The 6,000-nt window shown below is 36.0% G+C and overlaps 2 long non-coding RNA genes across 2 annotated transcripts; one reads left to right on the plus strand and one right to left on the minus strand.

Moving 5' to 3' along the window:
* Nucleotides 1-291: 291 nt before the first annotated feature.
* On the minus strand, nt 292-2,693 carry LOC139193527 (uncharacterized). The gene is made up of 2 exons (XR_011577727.1): nt 2,421-2,693; nt 292-850 (listed from the first exon to the last, which is right to left on the minus strand). It is a non-coding gene; the product is annotated as an uncharacterized lncRNA (long non-coding RNA).
* LOC114822798 (uncharacterized) lies at nt 1,736-2,715 on the plus strand. The gene is made up of 2 exons (XR_003770993.2): nt 1,736-2,221; nt 2,453-2,715. It is a non-coding gene; the product is annotated as an uncharacterized lncRNA (long non-coding RNA).
* Nucleotides 2,716-6,000: the final 3,285 nt, after the last annotated feature.

Genomic DNA, 6,000 nt, shown 5'->3' on the forward strand with positions numbered 1-6,000 from the left:
TCTTAGCCTTGACAAAAAAAAAACCTCTTATTATAAGCCCTTATAAAGTTTCTTCTTTCACCGATGTAAGACTCTTTTATTATGCACATCCACAGAGAGTGGGGTTGTGGATATATTTTGTAATTTGGAGCCACACACACACGTAATCTGATTGCCCGACCACAGAATTTCTTTCAACTTTAAAAGGAAATGATAGACATCTCAACCCCTCCTCCACGGTGCTTCATTTGTTATGGACAGTGCTAATTTTTGTGCTTAATATTCCACATATACGATCTGTAAGCAATCATGCAGTCTGGTACAACATTCCTCAAATAGATTAACAAGTACGTACGTATTTTATACACACACACACACTGAACGAAGTCACGAAAACATATGGAATTACTAAATGCAGGAGGTGAGGAACATTTGTAGTCTCTCTTTCTAAATTTATACATTTTCAATCAGTTTTTTGTCCAATGGGAAAGCATGAACAACTAGTAAGATTCCTAGCAAGATCTTCATGCATGCACTGCGAATTCATGGCAGTTTCCTTAAAGTAATAGCGTAGGAAAAACGGCCGACTAGCTAGCCAGCCCTGCTTATAAATATATTGCAAGGGCCCTTCTCTTGTGAAGCCATGAGGAGACACTGAAGAGAGATCAAACACTATTACAGAAGAAGAGATTTATTAAAGACGTTGGAGGAGATACCTGTCGCAGGAGAGATGACAAAAGTTGCGATATATTATTTATAGCAATTAGATAATTAATTGGGATATATCGAAACGCAACTTATATCACTCTCCTGTAACAGATGCCCCCTCCAACCTCTTTCTGAAGCTGCACGCATATGTGTATTGATCTGTCTGATAAACAAGAGGAGGGGGAAGGCCAATTAGTGAAGAAGTGGTAAACCAACTCTCTATCATTATTTGTTAATTGTTTTAAACATACATGAAACCCTTTATTTCTTTTTGCATATGTACTAATTTCTTTATTCAATTAAAGAAAAATGCAGCATTTTTCAAATTCATTGAGAAGGAGAGAGGCAGAGAGGCATCTCTAGAGAACTGATGAATTAAGAAAGGTTGGGAGATTTATGCTCACAAGAGAGATGGCACTAATTGTGCTCCAACTGCATGCAATTGTTGCCATCTCTCCTCCGACCAAAAAGCTCTACACAAGTGCTACAACTTTGATCTTTCTCTATGACATTTTGGGTTTTTTTGTTTTTCCGACATGATTTTTATCTTGTGGTTGTAGATTATCTGAATAATATACTATCAATTAATTATGCTTGTCTTTGTCATGGTATGATTGTTTTAGTTAGGCATCTACATGTGGATGCCATACATTGTTAATTAAAATAGGCCCATCTTGATTAAGATAATCTGATGTGATTGATCTATAACCACATTAAAACGTGGATTAAAAAAAAGATCATTCTATTTGGAGCTTACATATAATAAATTCGTATTAGATGATGGAATTGGCGGTGATCTCATATATATTGCAGTACTTGGAGTAATTAAGTTTCAAAAATCATTCAGATTACATCAAAAGATTAGGGCAGTAAATATGATACATTACTGATCAACTAATAACAGTAGTTTTGCAGGTCGATTTCATCTCACAACTGTTTTGCAATGACAAATTTCATGAATAATTCATCAACTCATATGTATGAGTCTAGGGTTATGTCTTGAGTATAAAATAAATATATAGTACTGTTGAGATCATATGATCACATAGTTTATATTCGTTTCATTAAGTTTATATATAATATGTATTTATAAATAAAGCTGTACTAAATATGTGTTATATATTTTTCATGACCATGAAGCTTTAATAATTTTTGTGAGAGAAATTTGGAGTTTATATGTTAATTTGTACCTTATGAATTACAGTACTAGTACCACTTTACAGAAAGGAAAATGAAGAAATACTATACTGCCTCTTTCATGCCTATATATAAAGCTGCATCATGAGGATTTCGGAGCCAGCAGATTGAAAAACAGTACTAAAAGCGAGATCAAAATATCAAAGCGTAGGGACTTCTGTCGAAGGTGAGATGGTGCCGAAGGCCATGTATATTGGTAGCTGCGATTACAAGCTTTATATAGCTAGTCAATTCAGGCCAGCGAGCTTCATCCCTCCTCGACTGAAGCCTCTCACGCTTTGATTCCACGGAAAAGAAACCCATGTTTAATTTCTTCGCAAGATTGGAGAAAGATCAGGTGAAGTAGTATTACTTTACCCTTTTTTTCGTATTTTGACGTTGCGATATTACTGTACTGTAAGATTTTGTTTAAGAACTAAACCAATCTCCTTGGATCAAAGGATCATGGTAAGTGCTTATATACATGCTAGGGATCGAAAAGACAGGAAGTATATGTGCCGAAAAATACAAGAAAAAGTAATAAAAAAAAATAGTACCTAGCAAATGTTTTTCCTCTCCTTTTTGCTAGATCTGGCCACCTGCGACGTCCACTTCTACATAGGCAACGGAGAAACGCACGGCCCGGTCGGTGGGGGTGTTGATCATTAGCTTGCTAGCTTGAAGGACTCAAGCACAGATTTCTTCTGAGAAGGGTATATTACTTGTCCAGATGAAGGCTGAAGGATGAAGAGCTAATTGAAGATCTTCTGTTCACAAGGTTCACCGCAAGTTTTGTAATTTAACATGTGATTGCAGTACTAATTAGGACTTAAAAATCATTTAAGCCTGCAACTGGTGTTTTTCTATTATCTTTTTCAAGCTTTGGAGATGGCCTCAAAGCCTTTTCCCCTTAGTTTAATTATGGTTTGACTTCCACCAAATTCATCTAATTTGGGATTCGGACCGTTAAAATTTGATCTAACGGCTACAAATAAGGAGATCCTTTAAAAGTTATAATAACTGTAGCCGTTGGATCAAAATCCCACGTCCCGGATCCCAGATTAGGTGGATTTGGTGGAAAGGGATCCAGAGAGGATCCTTTTCCTGAACTTAGACCATTTCCAATGAAGAGGGGTAAATGTTCAAAAGCCAAAAAATGACATGATTTATTCAAAAATTCATCTCCAACTGATAACTGAGCTATTATTCTATAGAGTCCACTAGGCCATTATTTGGCCAAAGGGACATCGGGTTGGCCAAATGTAGCCTCCCTCTTAGCCATTTTTAGGGCTCAGCTTCTCAATTGCAATGATTGATTCAAATTCAACGGCTATATTTGAAAACATCCAAAGGTATTTTAACTAAAATAACCAATAAATTTAAAGTATAAACTTCAAACTAATAAATTATTAAGGGGCTAATATAGCCCTTTCGGTTGAAGTTGGTATATGAGTATGGTCTTACACTGTTTATTTTTAAAAATAATTTTTCTGCAAGACTATAATTCTAAACGGAGCTATATTTAATCATTTTGGTTGGAGATGACCTTATAGGAAGCCTTTAAAGAAAGTGATTCCTATTTATTATTATTATTATTATTACAAAAATGGGGATTAGTTATGCTACTACACCGCATCAAACTTTAATGATCCAAACCATCTATTTTTTAAGTTTCACCTCATAGATGTATTTTTTTTAAATAATTTTTTTTGCAAGGCTATAATTCTAAACGGGGCTATATTTAATCATTTTGGTTGGAGATGGCCTTATAGGAAGCCTTTAAAGAAAGTGATTCCTATTTATTATTATTATTATTTTTTTACAAAAATGGGGATTAGTTATGATACTACACCGCATCAAACTTTAATGATCCAAACCATCTATTTTTTTAAGTTTCACCTCATAGATCATCATTGCAAAATATTAACCATATCGGAAATATTTGACACATCTAACTGAGTTCAAAGAAATTAATGAATACTTTGTTCTCTAAGAAACATAGAAATTTCATCATGATAAATTAAATAGGCAAATGATTTCGGATTGACTTGAATTTTTGTAAGGATGATTTATGAATCCAGACTTACAAAATAGACGTTCATATCGTTGAAGTTCGATGTAAAATGAGTCCCACAACTAATCCTCATTTTTAAGAAAATAAGAATCTCTTCTCTTAAAAGTTCTGCGTACTTACATATGTACATATATGTGTACGTATATGTTGTAAAACAATATCTTTTTTTTTCCAGTGTTGTGTTCCGTACATGTGTGTGTGTGTGTGAGAGAGTTATCCCTGAACGCACAGTTTCTTGTATAGCATATGATTCAATTAAATGGTGATCCAATTTGATTTGGGTACCAATGATTTCATGATATATACTTTTAGGAGTTTCTTTTTCTAGGGTTGGGAGCTTCTCTCTCTATCTAGCATGCTGGGTGGTGGTGGTGGTGTCATGTGTCAATTCATACTCCTTATCAGTTAAGTTTCTGTTTACTTTTTTGTTAACTTATAAGCATTTAGCTGATCTTCATTGCAGCCGAAAGTTTTCTCTCTTTAATTATTTCAGTGCGAGGTAATTTTTTTTTTTAATTAATAGATGGTAAAGAGGTAAATCTAAGCTAGTCATGATGAAGTTTTAACGAGGCATTTACTCTAGACTAGTCATACTCTTGTATGCGTTAATGATCATCTTGAATATGTGAAACATTGATCTCCTACATTTAATCAACTTTTTTTCTTCCTTTGACTACTATAATACCACAGCAAGGGGTTTTATGATTTTCTTTTGATATGCACCCCTACTTTGAGACTCGTGTTAGCAACTATTTGTAATTGTTGAGAACTGACGATGTGGAGCCAAAAATATTCACAGGGCGACACGTGGATTTTTGGACAAAAATGACAAAAATACCCTTGCAGTACAACGAGGTTCCTACGCGCAAGCAGCGGGCAACCCTCTTTCAACCAAGACAGAAGTGCCCAAAATAGGTAACAATTCAAAGTCCATCTCATCAAATCCTTTCTACAAGGTAATTCCCAAACACATTCCTTTTAAATTATGTTAATTGGCTAATTAATGGGTTTATTGCCTAATTAACCCATTAATTGTCAATTAAACCATCCATTATATCCAAATAACTACAAAATACATCCAATTCAACCCTAAAACACCACATGGCCGGCTATCCCCATTTCAAAACCTAATCCATCACTTTTTTCTACCTTTTTCACCATTTCTTCCTTTTTATTACCCAATAAATTCAAAAACCACCAAAACATTCATCTTATGTTTAATAGCCAAATAAATTGGCTAATTAAACCTAAATTAAACCTAAAAACCCTAGCCACCTCCTATCCCTATAAATATACTCCCATTCTCACCAAAAAGCTAATTCCAACACTTTGGCAAAAATCCCAAAATTCTCTAAACACTCTTTCTCTCTAAATTCTAACTTTGGCATCGGAGGTTCTTCGGCCAAAGCCCCCCCCATTCATCGTGGGCGCGTGAGGCTCTTGGCCTTAACCTAAGGTGTTAATTGTTTTGTAGGTGCAAAATTGTCCAAGATCAAGGAGGAAGAAATTTGCATTCACAAATTGGTGCTTTCATTGAGAGTTGAAATCCATACTCGTAGAAGACTCTCGCACAAAAAGGTTTTTTCTTTATTTTCTAGTCCATTTGAATATTTTTCATACGTTCTTATTATTAGAATTTTTTACTTGCAAAGGTTCTTTGATAAAACGTATAAGCAAAATATAATGGCTAGAAATTTAGAAAATTCCACAAGTGAAAATTCTAATGTTCAAGAAATGGGATTGCGGAGATCCGTGAGGCTAAATGCGACAATAAGGGGAGCGGCATCATCATCACAAGCTTCCACCATGGGAACCACTGTGGTGGCTACCTCGGTAGCCACCCGCGACGAGGTCCATGGTGCCTTCACCACGGCCACCATGGGAACCACCGCGGTGGCTACTTCGGTAGCCACTCGTGGCGAGGTCCATGGAGCCTTCACCACGGTCCGGAGATCCGTGAGGCAAAATGCGACAATAAGGGGAGCGGCATCATCACCACAAGCTTCTACCATGGGAACCACCGTGGTGGCTACCTCGGTAGCTACCCGCGGCGAGGTCCATGG

This window comes from Malus domestica, chromosome 17 (assembly GCF_042453785.1).
Source record: "Malus domestica chromosome 17, GDT2T_hap1".
Lineage (NCBI taxonomy): Eukaryota > Viridiplantae > Streptophyta > Magnoliopsida > Rosales > Rosaceae > Malus > Malus domestica.